This window comes from Amblyomma mixtum, chromosome 4 (genome assembly GCF_055824585.1).
Source record: "Amblyomma mixtum isolate Tamu chromosome 4, ASM5582458v1, whole genome shotgun sequence".
NCBI lineage: Eukaryota > Metazoa > Arthropoda > Arachnida > Ixodida > Ixodidae > Amblyomma > Amblyomma mixtum.
This window is the reverse complement of record NC_143015.1, coordinates 6,731,923-6,747,806: the sequence shown is the minus strand read 5'-3', so window position 1 is coordinate 6,747,806 and position 15,884 is coordinate 6,731,923. Positions and strand designations below refer to the sequence as shown.

Here is a 15,884-nt window from a genome sequence, read left to right as displayed (position 1 = left end):
CACGTGGTAATCTATGCATAATAAAATGCCTTATGCATCATTATAAAAAAGAACACACACCCACAAGTCAGGTGTCTATATACTCCTTTAAACCCGCAATGGAACAGGCACCAAGCTAACAAGCTTGCGATGTGCATGCCATGCGACATAATACGGATGCTCTCGTTCCCTCCAACAAGCTGTGCCTCTTCGTGCCACTGTGTTGTAGTATATCACATGGCGAGCACCGTGCAAGTAGTACTATCACGACTTCTTATATAGGCGCCAGCAACTTCGTTTTGGGACTCTTCGGGACTCCTGATCATGGAAGTAACGTTATGGAGAAAGGCAAGCAACTGACACTTGTTCATTTCCCAGTGCACCTGCACCTGTGCTGTTTTAACATCTGCAGTGGATGTCACTGTGCACGACAGAAAAGAAAAAAAGTTGAAAAATGATTACTGAGCCTCGAAAAGTCGCAGAAAGTAGTTTGCCACGAACTCCAGCAAAGTTGCGTGGCTCAGTTACACGAGGAACAAAGCTCATGGAAGAAAGCCTATCATGTGAATATATTTTTTATGATGCCAATATTTTTTATCACTATTTTTTCTTCTTGTACTGAGCCCGCATCGAAGTAACACGCATCAGCTCGCCACCAGCCGTGTCAAGCAAGAAAATTACTCGAGGCTGAATCCGAATCATGAATTCTGCCTATTTCTGGAATCTTTAAAGGATGCAATGCCCTAAGAACTTAACATAGGTTAAAATGTATAGTAGAAAAAAGTAAGACTTATTAACAATGCTCCAGTTACTGATTTTGAAATATCGGCAGTCAATGGGCTGGCATAATCTGCGTTGTCTATGTCCCGACCCTGAGGGTTCCGTACAAGCTTACCTGGCACAACTGGCAGCTTCTGCTGTTCTATAAGCAGCAGCTAAACTCCCAAGATAACAAAAGTTGGCAAACATAACCACTGAAGTAATTGCATCCGCCCGTTTTGCGTTTTGGCTCAGAAGCAGGTGCGCCCAATGGTTTGTATCCGGCCTCTTGAAATCCCTGTGGACGGCTGCGGTCACTGTTTGCCAGCACAACTAGGACCTTCGCAGTACTCTCAATACTTCATCCAGTGATTCTACAGACGGTCTGCTGTCTACAGTGCTGGTGGGAAAACAAGTTTGTGACTGAAATTTCTGTTTGAGCCAGTTGGTTCACACTTGAGTCATAAGAGAGCAATGCAAAATCTACATGGAACAAAGAAGTAACACTGAAGACGGGATGGGCAAACCTGCAAATCAACTGCAAACCTGGAAGCTCCCACCAGGCATTTCAAGTTGCCACACAGGCAGAGCGTGCACCTGCCATGTCATGCCTTTCTCGGAAACCGCTTTAACGAGACAAGTAACACCGATTTACTTTTTAGCTGCGTGAAACTGGATGGGTTTGAGATTCTTTTTAATGGGAGCCATGGCCATTACAACAAAACCCCCTCATTTGTCTGGCTGCGAAACATCCATCATCATCATCAGCCTGACTATGTCCACTGCAGGGCAAAGGCCTCTCGCATGTCTCTCCAATTAACACTGTACTTTGCCAGTTGCGGCCACCGTATTCCCGCAAACTTCTTACCCCTGTCACACAGGCACCATAAAGCTCCTTTATTATAAAGGCGAGCGAGCCGGAACTTTATGCCGCCCACTGCTATGTTTGCCTTCTTCGATATCTAGTTTGTTACCCTTAATGACCATTAATTGGTTTTTTTGCCTTAGCATTACACACCTTGCACCTATTTCTCCTTGATTTTGACAACGATGTAATTAAGCCACGTTTTTCTCTGACCCAATGTGCTCGCTTTGTGTACCTTATCTTTACACCTATTTTTCTTTTCATAGCTCGCTGCGTTGTCCTTAGTTTAAGCTGAACTCTTTTTGTTAGCCTCCACGTTTCAGCCGTAGGTGAACACCAGTAAGATACAGATGTTATAATACTTGTTCTTGTGGGATATTGGTGAACTGCCATTCATGATCTCAGAGAAGTGACCAAACACGCTCAACCCCGTTGTTATTCTAGTTATTTCCCTCTCCTGATCTGGATCTGCGGTCACTACCTGCCCTAACTAGACGTATTCCCTAACCACTTCCAGAGCCTCGCTACCTGCTTTCCCTTGCGAGACTGTTGAACATTGCTTTGGTTCTCTACGTATTAATTTTGAGACACACCATCTGTCTGTCATTGATCATGCTTTGCAATCCGCCTTATCCACAAGATGTAGCCGCCGCGGTGGCTCAGTGGTTATGGCTGCTGACACGAAAGACGCGAGTTCGATCCCGGCCGCGGCTGTCGCATTTCGATGGAGGCGAAACGAAAGAGGCGCCCGTGTGCTGTGCGATGTCAGTGCACGTTAAAGATCCCCAGGTGGTCGAAATTATTCCGGAGACCTCCACTACGGCACCTCTTTCCCTCTTTCTTCTTTCACTCCTAGCTTCCTCCCTTCCCTTACGGCACGGTTCAGGTGTCCCCCGAGATATGTGAGGCAGATACTGCGCCATTTCCTTTCCTCAAAAGCCAATTTACCAATGCTAAAGACCCGTGTACTGTGCAATGTCGGTGCACGTCAAAGAATGGTAGAAATTTCTGTAGCCCTTCACCACGGCGTCCCTCATAGCCCGAGTCGCTTTGGAACGTTAAGGCCCATCTCCATGGACACATTCGAGGCGCACCAGCGCAGCGCCTACGCGGCGCCTCGACAGCCTACAAGCGTCGGAAAACGTGCACAACTCGATGTAGAGATGGTTCGCTCAGGAGCGAGCCGGATCTTTTGAGCGGCTCTTTTTTGGAGAGCGAGTGAGCGGTGGCTCAGTAAAGTGACCCAAGCAACCACAGATATCCGTCGGACGTACGAGCTAGATCCGAACGTCTTTTGCCGAGATCGGACGTCCATCGGACGTACGAACACAATCCGATTTCGGATATCCGTATTCGTACATCTGCCGGACGTACGGACAGTATCCGCTTTTGTATATCCGCATTAGAGACAAGGTGTACGTCCGAGGGATGTACGGTGGAGTATATTATCAGGATATGAGTATAGAGTTTTTTTCTAATTTTTCACACAGAAAATTCGCGCCGTTCGAGTATGTATACTGTAGAGTTCGCTTTTTTAACCTAGAAAATTTTATTCGCGAAGGAAATTTTGTCAGTTTTATTGGCTAATGTGTGCGAAATTGCGTCAATATCTGCATATCTGCTTTGGAGAAATTATTTCTATGAGCTGCAGGGTTTGACTTGAGGACTTTTGTAAATTCGCGCAATTCCCTAGTCCTACACTTGCAGTGCAAGGGCCACTGCTGAACTAAATTTATTTAAGGGTAGGAGCGAGTGCTGTACAATTTTACAGTAAATCACTTACTAATTTACATCTAAAAATCAGTAGCGACATCGTGTCCGCCGTGGTGAAACGCGATTGAAACCACTTGTAAATTCAAAACTCCCGCCGAACTCCGCTATCATCATCATCATAAATGCAACTTGTAGTCAGCCCAATCCAATCCATCAGCCACAGAGTGCAGCGGCTTAATGGCGGCGTTGTCAGTATGCTGCTGCGAAGCGTGGTGACCCTTTTGAGCTCTGTTACTAGAATATGTGGCTTTTTTTAGTCTGCGGACGAAAGTGGTGTGTAACTTGAACAATTCGAAGGATGCGGCAAGCGCCTGAAGCCCTCCTGGAACGTTGGAATATCGTACTACACCGACTTCGGATGAAAGAAGGCCTAGTGTGATTGCCTACGGAGGTAAGTACAGTACACTGCTTGGGAATTACTTTTATGACAATGGAGCAGGATCTGTAACATTCTCTCGCGGGAGAGTTGGAGTTATGTTATGGCTATACTGTGGTGTGGGCTACAGATGGGTTGAGACTTGTGCTACTTATCATGATCTCTTGCAATGTGGCGCAGGCATAATCTTTTTGTCAGCAGTCCTGACACTGGTTATTGCTTGAGTCTAGGGAAAGGAGGGCAGAAGTCTGAAATTAGAGACTGCATGTAACAGGTGGGTTGTAGGGCGGGTGCCATCATGAAAAATGCTCAATTTCCTAGCTCTTGGCCTCTTGCAGGCATAGAATACCTTCTGGTGTCAAGGATGATGACTGTGTCGGTGCGTCTGTCGCCGCTGTGTTATCTTGGGCTTCATTAGCTTCATTAACGTGAATAATAACAAAGTTGCCAAGCATTTTTTGAATTTGTCATGGTCTTAGATTTGGCGTGGGCTTGAGTAACCTTTTTCTTTTCATTTTTTGCAGAAAGCTGTTCGCTTCCGCTTCATCATGGAAGTAGGAAGATGGGTGTGCGCTCGAAGTTTTACGTCTTATTGAGAACTCAGTCCTGTGCTGATGTAGTCACAATAAAATATTCTCACTGTACTTTCAATTGCTTTTTCATTTTATTGCCCCGCGGACACGAAAAAAGTATGCATGTGCCATATATGCAAACATCCGAGAAAGATCCGGGAACGGACGTCCGAAATCGATGTCCGTTGGCCGGACAAACATGTCCCTTTGGACGCCTATAGGACGGCCGACGGACGTCCACCGGCTGTTCGCGGACGTCCGAAACGGGCGGCCAACGGCCGGCCGATGGATATCGCTGGTTGCTTGGGGAGCGGCGGTTCTTTTGGAGAACCGGTTCTCTCTCGTTCAGTGAGCCGTGCTGACCGTGCCTAACCGTTCCGTCAGAGCCGGGTCTGCTCCAGGGTGCGATTTGCGCGCCATCTATTGAGCATTGCGAGAAAGCAATCCCTTCCTTCGCAACCACCCCCTCGCCTTCAGCTGTTTCCTCGTGTGCACTGCCGCTGGCACCCGCGTTTTTAAGGCGAAAACCTCATTTGGCTGATACTCGCGGCTAAAGTCACGTGCGGTGTAACGCTGTCTTCCACGAATAACGCGCCTACTAATCAGGATAGGAAAAAATTAATGGTAGCATCAGATACAGGGGACAAAATGTAACCCCGAATCCAAATTTGATTATTGTATGCAGTGATTAGTTAATCAATTATAGTGAATTATAACGATAGGTATTTTCACTAATTCCTTCGAAGAAAAAGGACTTCGAAGTGTTGCATCAACACACGATGCAATATCAGTGAGAGTCGTGAGACAGCGTTCGAACAGCAGCGGTCAACGAACGGCGCCATTCTTTGACAATGCTTTGCGAGAAGACGGCTCCGAAGGGAACGGTGCGGTACGGCTCACTGAACGAGAGAGAGCCGGCTCTCCAGAAGAACCGCCGCACACAGAAGAACCGCCGCTCACTTTTACTCAGCCACGGCTCACTCGTTCTCTAAAGAGAGCGGTTCAAAAGACAGCCGAAGGCGAGAAGACGCGTCTGTTCGGTACAGCTCACTGAACGAGAGAGAGCCGGCTCTCCAGAAGAACCGCCGCTCACTTTAACTGAACCACGTACGACGCCACGGCTCACTCGTTCTCTAAAAAGAGCGGTTAAAAAGACCGAAGGTTAGGGGGTGTTTGCGACTCTTGCCAGGAAGGGTGGGAGAGCAGTTGCATTCGGCAGAAGACCCGGCTCCGGCGGAACGGTTCAGGGTTGTCTACCGTCCACGGCTCAGTAAGAGCGAGAGAGAGCCGGCTTCCTCTCTCCAAAAGAAGCACGGCTCACTCAAAAGATCCGGCTCACTGTTGCAGATTCAAGTGAGCCGGTGAGCCGCTCAATTGAGCCGGCTCACTTCAGTGAGCGGAGCCGCTCTGAGCCGCTCACTGAAGTGAGCCGTTTTGCCCATCTCTAACTCGATGGCCTGTCGCTGGTGCTCGCGCGGCTCGCGCTCAGCTCGCGTTGCTGCATTGTTGCGAGACTCCTTACGCTGAAACCAAACGAAACAATCCGACTGCTACTTGAAGTCTTGACCTTTAGAAAGAAAAAAGACAAGTCATTGATTCAGTGAACTGAACGTTAGTTCGCGTATTAGTTTTTGAAACAAAGAAACACATCCTCCGTCACTTATTTCCAAGTATTCGTCATAATCTGCAGCGCCATCGACATTAAATTCCGCGGAAAAGCTTTCCCGCGAATTTTGAGGTCGCCTGTGTTTCTGCTATAGTCGGATACAACTTATGTCTGCAGTGAAGCTCCGCCCACATTCAGCCTCCGCGCGCAGAATTCCTCCACGACGAAAACGTAGTCTGTGGCTGAAACCTTGCTTGTTACGTAAACAAGAAGCCTAGCACAAGAAAAAAGTTATGAGCTCTTCAGTTTTGATACGTGGATTGTTTGATATAGTCAAGCATTAAAAAATTGATTTCGTTTACAGTTGCGATTCGCCAGCGGAGTAATACAAGACGCCGCGGACCGCGGCCCAGTGTTAGCAACTGCTATTTTTGTAAGTTGTATCCTACTATAGCTCGTCGCTCATGGTAAGAGCAGCAGCTCTTCTCATTATGGGGAAGAGGCAGAAGCGGCTCCAGCGAAGACGACCACGCTGGTGGGTGCGGCCTGTGTTTGCTGCGCGCAGGCAGGAAGGCCTCTATCACACAGCGGTAAGTATACCTTCATTCCTTTGAGTGGAAAACCTAAATGCAGAGTATTAGAAAAACTCGGATTGTAGGCTGCGGCTAGAGTGATTCCGCCGAGAGGGAACAAAAACTACTGCATTTCCGACCAGACATAATAAAAATGGCTTCAGTTGCACCAGCATAGAACACTTTCACCAGCTGGAAAAAGAAAACCACGGAGCAGTAAATATCGGCACGTTTAGGGATGGTGTGTACCTTTAAGTGCGGACTGAATTTTAGCAGTAGTTGCATTGTTACCTCTGGACAGAGTGCTCAAAGCTAAAAATGCTATGAATACTATGAATACAGGCGATCAATACTGTTTATGAGACGAGACAAAAAGTTGTGATTATGTAAGACCTTATTTTCATTTCATTTCATCTTTATTTCCTTTCCTTTCGAAAAGGTAGGAGCTGGGGCTAAAAGCTGTAAAAACAGCTTGACAGGGGCCCCGGCCCCCTACATGGTGGCATTGCAGCGTGTCGGAAACATCATCACCATAACAAAGGAAAAATAAATACAGATACATATTACAAAGGCAATATAGTTCAAGCGCAAGAAATAAATACAAATTCAGCATTGCAAGGCAACGACAGTTTGTAACGCTTCATGCACAGAAAAAAAAAGAAAAACAAAGAAAAAAAAGATGAAGTCAATGTGTTGGACATTCTGGACACAGTATGTAACAAAATGAAGCAACAGTAAATTTCTACAAGGGACATGGGTACAATATTTACAGCGCAGAAAACGTCTCACATTACAAGATCTAAGACAACTATAGTAATTTCTGCCGACAGAACAGACTGATGGTATGTTTAGGTTCGTATGCTGGATCGAAATTCGACGACTCTAAACTGTTGAGTAATGTGGGAGTAATATATTTCAAAGATTGCGTATGGTATGAGGTGCGAGGTGTAGGTACAAGCCATTTTTCCTTGTGCCTCGTAAGGCGAGGTCTGGCGTTTTCTTGTAGTTGGGCTAAAGATATTAAAAAATTACTTTTTTCTTTCACAAAATATTGCATTAACCTATAGTTATATAGGCAAAACACTGGGAGAACATTATATTTCTCGAAAAGGGGGGCCGAGTGATGCAAAAAAGACACATTAGCGATATACCGAACTGCTTTTTTTTTTATGTAAGTGTAGCTTTTTTGAGTCTATGTGCCTATGTACCCTGAGCTTTCGTCCTCTCTTCCGGTTTTGTCTTCATTCGTAGCCTTTTTGTCTTAACACAGTACTTCCGTGATGTCGGAGGCCGAGTATCGGTCTGATTTCTTAGATGCAGGATGTTGAGCTTTTAGCTGTCAGCAAGTTTTTCATTATATTTGAGTCTCCTCTCTCCCATCTCTCATCTACAAGAGGAGGAGTGCGATTCCTCTCTCCTCATTCTGTCAGCTGTCAGTCACGTCAGGTTGTGGTTCCATGTAGCAACGATGGTAGGTGGCAGGCAGCTCTTGTCATCTGGAGCCGTGTGGCAGGGGCTTCAGAGCCACGGCACTCTTTTTTCGTAGGAGTGTGCCTGTTATTGGTGTGAATGAAATCCATCGCACCAAGCAGCCTAAAAACCATTAGTTGCATTTGGGCCCTATTATTGTTTAGCCTTGCTTTCCTCTGCATGGAACCGTGCTGATACAGTAGACTCCAAAGTTCTCCTTTGCCGATATAGGTTTTCTAAATGAGACAAGAATTTTGCATCACATTAGCCAATCATTGCTAAGAGGCAGTTTGTCAAAATTTCCGGAGCCCTTCACTACGGCGTCCCTCACAGCCTGAGTCGTCTTGGGATGTTAAACCCCCATAAACCTAAAACAAACCAACCAAGTAGTATTACATAACAGTGCCAGGGAAAGAAATTCTGTGCAAAACTAAGTGCTCCTGCGCTGCTCACACAGCACCACAGTACCTTTGCTGCCGAGATTCAACTACTAAGTAGTAAAGCTGGCACCACAGCACCAATGTCGACAAGATTCAGCTGTGAAAGGCACCGAGACACCTCCACTGGCATAAGTAATATACTCAAACAAATGCTTCATGCGGTCTCGGGAACCATCCACAAAAGCTAATGTAACAACATATTACTAGGTGTTCTAATCGTGCTCTCAGTTGTTGCTTGTTGGCCTAACAGAGGGCGTATTTTTTTCTCGACCGATGCGTTGCATGCTTGACGGCGACCATGATCTGTTTTTTAAGTTCTTCAGAATGACTCCACAGCTGTTTGATGAGGTTCTCAGCTTTGTTTCCCCGGACCTGACACGGCAGCACGTTGTAAGAGAGCCCTTGGAGCCAGCCGAGCGATTTGCAATAGCATTAAGACTTGCAACAGCTTGAATTCTGCTTTCCAAGAAGCGGTGTCTTCCACGAATATCCTCCGGACCTTTTATCTATGTTCCACCCCCTCATGATCGCTATATATTCTCTGTATTTCGCAATAAAAATTCAGTTGATAGTCAGCGCCTGTGTACGTCTTTCCTTGTTTCTTGTGTCCCGTCCTTTGCGCTGCTCCACCACGATGCAACAGCACCAACTAGCCCAGCAACTTGCTCTTCCGGACATCCCGTTTAGATCCGAACGCCCACGGTTCAGATTAGATGTTGACGGAACGTCTGCCGGATGGATTTTCTAGGCAGTAATCACGGTTTACCTTTTGTGAACAAACGGATGTCATAAGGATATCGGCTTTTGGACGTCGCCGGCAGCGAGGCAGTGAATGTCCTGCGGATTCACTCTTTCAGGACTGCGCATTTGTCCCGCATAGGCGCGGTCATCCGCAGAAGATAAATATTCATTTCAATAAGAACTTATTTTTCTGAACTGAAATGCGCCGCTTTGTTTCCGCCGCAGTATCGCGAGGCCCATAACTTCCGATCCTGTCAGAGCCGGATGGCAGTGGCTGTTTCAGATGCCTAATCTGCCTCTTTGTGACTGTGTGTTGAGCAGAATTGTGTGCTGAGCCAGAAGCACACTCCTGCGGGACACAAAACAGTGAAAGGCTGATGAGTACACACGAAAAAAAAAGTCTCAATCCAAGGGGCACATAGCAGGCATCTCCGGCACACGACACGCCACTCGATAAAGCAGTGTCTTTAAATGGAGAAATAACTGCTGTTATTGCCATTGCCAATGAAACTACGGCCAGCGATGTCTGATGGACTCCCGAATAAGATCCGTACTACCGTATCGAATCCGGACATTGTGGGGACCTGCCCCCTGTTCCTTTGTGGTTGGCTTTCCCGCGATCCGCCCTCCCTAGCTTAGTTACCTTAACTAATAAGGGAGGGCGCCGGCGTCTCAGCGACACGGATGACGTGATTGCACGCGGGGGACGACAGCTCTTTTCATCTTGGGAACTCTTCGGTTTGGGAACCGACGTTCAGGAGCAGCGCTCCGCTCTCCGCCAGCGGGTCGAGGCCTCGTGGGGAGGAACGTTCTTTCGCATCTCGTCCCGTCCGGCCTCAGAGCTCCCCCTTTTCCTGGCGTAGGCAAACGTTATCTCGATTCCTTAGCATATTTTGTTGCTATAGCTGGCGTTTTAATGCGAAAGCATCACATGGCTATGTTGACGGTGGAAGTGTCCGCAAAATGTGTCGGCGGAAATCGGTCCCCTGTGATGTCACTAGGTATGTGCCGTCATGAGACATTTAGAATAAAAAATTACCACGGTTACGTTACTTCCGCATGCCAAATCTGAGCGCAGCTCATCAGCTGTTTCCGCTTTTCGATAGACATGAGGCAAAGAATTCGAGCAAGACATATATGAGCAATTACAGACAACTTATTTTTCACACATATTCCTTCTTCAAGGAAAACTCCACTAACAGTTCTTGACAGTCATGAAGGAAGCTTTGTGGTCGGGGTATAGATGGATATATGCTCGACTTGCTGCACCAATGCCTGTTTCTCCATGACGAGGTCTATGCAAGTATTTCGCGAGGTTTTCATGAAGGACTTCTATCGGCTGCCTCGCTTATGGCTCAGAAAAAAGCAGGCATAGAATAAACTACTTATATAGGCAGGCGGTTCGCAATGGCGAACGGCAGCGGCTATGCGTTTCGGCTAGGGCGTGCAGAAGAAATGGCGCCAGGAACGCGCGCAGCTAGAGAGCAGCGCGCTGCCCCGGCTGCGGAGCTGGTTACGAGGGACAACGGCGACGCCGCGAAACGCAGGAACGGGCGCCAAAGAGCTGTTCCCGCTGCTGTGGCTCAGTGGTTAAGGCGCTCGTCTGCCGAGCCAGAGTACCCGGGTTCCAACCCAACCGCGGCGGCCGCGCTTCGATGGAGGCGGAACGCAAGAGGCGCCCGTGTGCAGGCCCAGTCAGCAATTCACGCAGAAGAGGTTGCCATCGCTTTGGCAGCCTCTCACACCTCCTCCAAATACATAATCACCGACTCGCGAGGGGCTTGCCGTAACGTCACGCAAGGGTGGGTTACTCCCCTAGCTTATCGCATTTACCAGAACTGTAGCCGAGACTCGGATCCCGCGCACCGATCTCTCGTTTGGGCTCCAGGTCACCAAGGCGTCCACGGAAATGAGGCAGCCGACGCCGCCGCCCGCGCGCTCTCTCTCCGGGCATTTCCCACGGGACCCGACGCCGACCAGGACACTGATTTCAATCCGATTTATACTTTTAAAGAAATATGCGAGTATTACAAATCCACGCACCAAACTCTTCCCACCCCGTGCAAAGGGCTGGGGAAGGTCAACGAGCGGGTACTCCTGCGCCTGCTCTGCTCACCAACACGATGTTGTGCCCGGCAACTCTGCAACATTTCGATCCTCAATTCGACGGGCGGTGCTCACACTGCGGGGAGGTGTCTGACACTTACCACATGGTGTGGGCATGCCAGCAGAACCCATCCCTACCCCCTATCCCAAACCCCACCCGAGAGGACTGGGAGGCGACCCTGTCCGGTTGCTGCACCCTCGAGGCCCAAAGGGCCTTAACGCAGCGCGCCCGGGCTGCGGCAAACGCCAATGGGGTACCTGACTAGGCATCCCACCTAGTGGTTGTAAGGGAGTGACCCTTCAAGTCACGACCCCCAACACCTCTCCCTATGTTTAATAAATGTTTTCACCACCCACCCACCCCGTGTGCTGTGCGCTGTCAGTGCACGTAAGAGATCCCCAGGTGGTCGAAATGATTCCGGAGACCTCCACTAGGGGACCTCTTTCTCTCTTTCTTACACTCCCACCTTATTCCTCCCTTCCCTTACGGCGCGGTTCAGGTGTCCGCCGAGATATGCGAGACAGATACTGTGCGGTTTCCTTTCCTCAAAAACCGATTTAATATTTTATTTTAACGGAAAAGGCGCCCGTTTGTGTTAAATTTAGCGCTGTTTCTACCTTTTCTTCATTAAATTGAGCCCCAAGTATACCTGACGTGCCAGTGTACGTATCGCCTCCGCGAAGAATTAATAAAACCTCCTTAGATATAGCAGCCTGCCTTTCATCTGTGTTCGTGACCTAATCTAAGAACCATGATATTTTTCTGCGCTAAACTGTTGTAACTGCGCTTTAATATTGTTGGCGTCATCAAGATACGGTCCCGGAGCAATTCTCGACCAGTGGGCAACGTTCGTTCGACTTGGGGCCGTGTGTTTCGTGTGGTAAATGAGAAAAAAAGAAAAATAAAATAAAGAGCGGTGTTCGTGTCTGCGAAGTGATATACAAAAACGAATCCAGGCCGCTGAGGAGACGCATCTACGCTATCGCGCCATACCCATTATACGGAGTTCCCCCAGTTTTTGCTACTGCTGCTCATCCAGCTGTCTTGGTGATTAGAGCCAGAAACAAAATGATAAGCGGCTGCAGAGAACCGTCTAAATTTTCGCAGCGTTAGGCAACTTTTTAGGCTCATAAATTTATCTGTCGTCGAATCATTTTTTTTTGTTTTCTAAATACCGTCAATTTTTATTTTGGCTGCTAGCTAGGCACTTTGATGCGAACTAGTTAATAGTATTGTAGTACTTAGTATAAATTCGAATTCTTGACATTACTTGCACGCATCCGAAGTCGGCCAAAGTTGCTAATTGTTGCATATGAAAAAGTTGGAGACAGTTCACTCTGATGAATTCACCACATTGGTACACTTAAAAGCTACCCAAGGAGAGATGAAATTTTTGTAATTGAAATATTTTATAGCGACAGTGACCACATTACCTCACTTGACAAGCGCATGTGTTTCTTGAGAAAAAATAGAAAGATGGCCGTATTCATCATTACTGGGCCTCCAGTAGCAATTTTTTTTTGCACTGAATAATTTCAATAGCACCGAGTGTTCCTTTCCATTTTTTTTTTGTCGAAACTCGTAGCACCTTTCCTCAAAACCGTGGTACAAAATATAAATGTGACCATATCCCCCTTCCACCAAGACGAAGTACAAGGCAATAGTTTCCTCTCTTCGATGGATGGATGGAAAACTTTATTATGCGAGCGAGTTTGGATCGTGCAAGGTCTCAGGGCCACCGCACAGCCCTCACATTACGCTAAGATCTGCAAAGTTCTCAGGCGCTTTCCTCAACGCTGAGCTGAGCGGGTGTGTTGCCCTCACTGAGCAGCGCCATTAATCGCGGTATACGCGTACGCACCTCGTACCCATCCCGTATCACCATCATTCAAGCCATTAACCGAGCAGGAAGGCCGAGGCCTTGTTGTTGGTTCATAGACTTGAGAAACACTGTAGCGCAGCAGAAGACGAAAACACAAAGAACAGAAGCGAACACCACAGGTGCTAACTTCCAACAGCGTTTATTCTCCACGAGGAGCATATTTATACGCCAGAAAAAATACACGCAATCATTTGTGCTAACAGTGTTGATTACTCAGAAATGCAAGTTTCTTTACCGCAGAGGAAAATGGAAGGTGTGCTTACAAACGTGTGACCTAAACTTTTTATCTTTTCAGCTTCCATGATCTCACACGTTATCATTTTCCTGCTTTTCCCTGTAACGACACATCTTTCAAAAAGTTGGCCGCATCGTACACGTTACGGCGCTCCTCCAGGGAGGTTTTACGCAAACTATTGGGCAGCGCATACAGAGTACAAGTTTGAGAATCACAATTGGCCATGACATTATACAGTCGTGCAGGGAGGACTCCTTTGGGAGTTCCTGACATCGCAAGGAAATGGCATCGCAAGAAGGCACCGAGGAGCCTTCGAGTCTCGAAATCCTGGACTTGATCGAAACCACGGTTCCGTATACGGCGCAATGTCGGGGCTGGAGTTGGAAGGCGACGCTGTTATGTCCGAGTCGTTGAACACCTCGGGCAGGGGGCTGGTGCAGGGCTGGCGCTGAAGGAGCCTTGGTCAGGCCCTCGTGGGTGATCACGTTGTCTTGACGGCCTCGACGGCAACTTCGCCGGGTGGACAGCTTGCCTTCATTGGTATCTTTCGCCCGGCACCGAAGTCCCGGAAGGTCAGTCACAACGCGGTCGATTTTGTAGCCGCTTGCTGGAGAAGGAGCGCTGGTTTGTCGCTGGCTTACTGGTCGACATTCTTTGTCGCTAAACGTTCGGTGTTCGTCCTGCATCGAGATGAGGCTGACGTCGGCGGAGAAGCAAATGTCTTCGACGTCGCGAGCCGTGTCCTGACTCGGCTGCTTCCCCTTGGGCGACTCCAGCCTGTCGGGTGGCAGTTTGGACAGACGCAGCTTGGCCGAGGACTTGTCCGAGGTTGTCTTGCATGTTATGTTCACCGACTTGCGGCGTCGCATCTTGAACAGGTTCATAATCCCGGATTATCCGACGCTAGATTAGCCACAGAACACTATTTTCTCTTCGGGAATGCGCGGCTTCTTCTTCTTCTTCTCCATAGTGAACATAGCACACACGCAAGCGGGGGGACTGGCCAAGGTACGGTGGTGAATGCCAAGGAGGTATATGTGCGGGAAAAAAAAACTAAGTAGAATAGCAGAATGATTTAAATTAGACAATATACAGGAATTGTTCAAATTTTTTCAATAAATATACTCCTCAGTAAACATGGCACACACGAGTGTATCATACGCACATTAATTCTTCCTCTTCGCTGCTGTTAGGAGGGGTGCAACTCATTTATGCAGACTGGGCTAGCATTTTTAACGCGACGGTGTTAAGGAGTTCATGTCGCAGAAAATCTGGCATCGCCGTCGTTCACCGAGAGCGAGAAATGGACGAAAAATCCCGTGGAGCAGCAACTTAGGAGGCAGCCGAGCCACCCAGGGCGCGTGACCTTGCGGCGTCACCTGCCCACCGGATTGTGAGCGAACTGCCCACCGTGGCAGTCGGATAAATGATTGCATGGTCGCTTAAAGAGAGCAACACGGGTTGCCCCACCGGTGGCAGCATGTGCCATTGCAGGGCATCTCTTGACCGCTGCACCACTGCGCCAGGAGGGGTACGAGGACTCCCAGGGATCTGTGAATGTCAAGTAGAGGATGGCAGATTCTTCATATAAGGACATAACCCATTAAGCTGTCATGTCGTACCCTTAAGGCGGAGCTTAAGTGTCCCATCCAGTTTTTTTTCGTTCCTGCGAAGGCTCTCTCTCACAATGAACACTGGCAATACTAGAGGTGCTGAGGACGTCATCATCTGGTCCAAACGTCCACATCCCAAGCAGGGTGTTTTAAGTACGTTTGAGTGCGCATCTCAACCAAATTTTTGTCATGAGGATGTCCGCAGTTTTGTACGTACTTGGATGTTTCGAGGATCAAAATTTATCATGCATACCGCAAACATCCCTTGGCAGTCTTTTATCATAACTGCAGCGAAGGAACACGATCACATAGGGAAGAAACACACAACACATGGGCGAACGCTGCGTTCGCCCGTGTGTTATGTGTTTCTTGAACTTTCTTCCCTATGTGATCGTGTTTCTTCGTTGCAGTTGTGGTACAAGAATTCGACCAATTAGCCCCAAAAACTCGTTTTACTCAAATCCATTGATAACGAAACTTTGTGCAGTAGTGTGGCTTTGTCGGCTTGTTTGTTCATAGTCTTGAAAAACACTGTAGCACAGCAGAAGATGAAAACACAAAGAAGGGAAACGAACATCACGGGCGCTAACTTGCAACGATTTTACATTCTTGAGCAGCGTATTTATACGTCAGAAGAAATACATGTAATCATTTGTGCTAACAGTGTGCGGCCAAATGCAAGTTATTTATCGCAAAGGAAAATGGAGGGTGCGCTTACAAACGTGCGACCTAACTATTTATCTCTTCAGCTTTGATGATTTCACGCGTTATCCTTTTCCTGCTTTTCCATATAACGATACATTTTTCAAAACGTGGCGTGCAATTTTTTGACTCGCACGCGTCTTCCCGTCTGGCCGATATGTCGTAAACCGGCCAGACGGGAAATTCTTAAAC

General features: G+C 47.8%; 1 long non-coding RNA gene across 1 annotated transcript; it reads left to right on the top strand.

The window, feature by feature from the left end:
• The first annotated feature begins 3,551 nt into the window (after positions 1-3,551).
• On the top strand, positions 3,552-4,396 carry LOC149345565 (uncharacterized). The gene is made up of 2 exons (XR_016292018.1): positions 3,552-3,767; positions 4,277-4,396. It is a non-coding gene; the product is annotated as an uncharacterized LOC149345565 (long non-coding RNA).
• Positions 4,397-15,884: the final 11,488 nt, after the last annotated feature.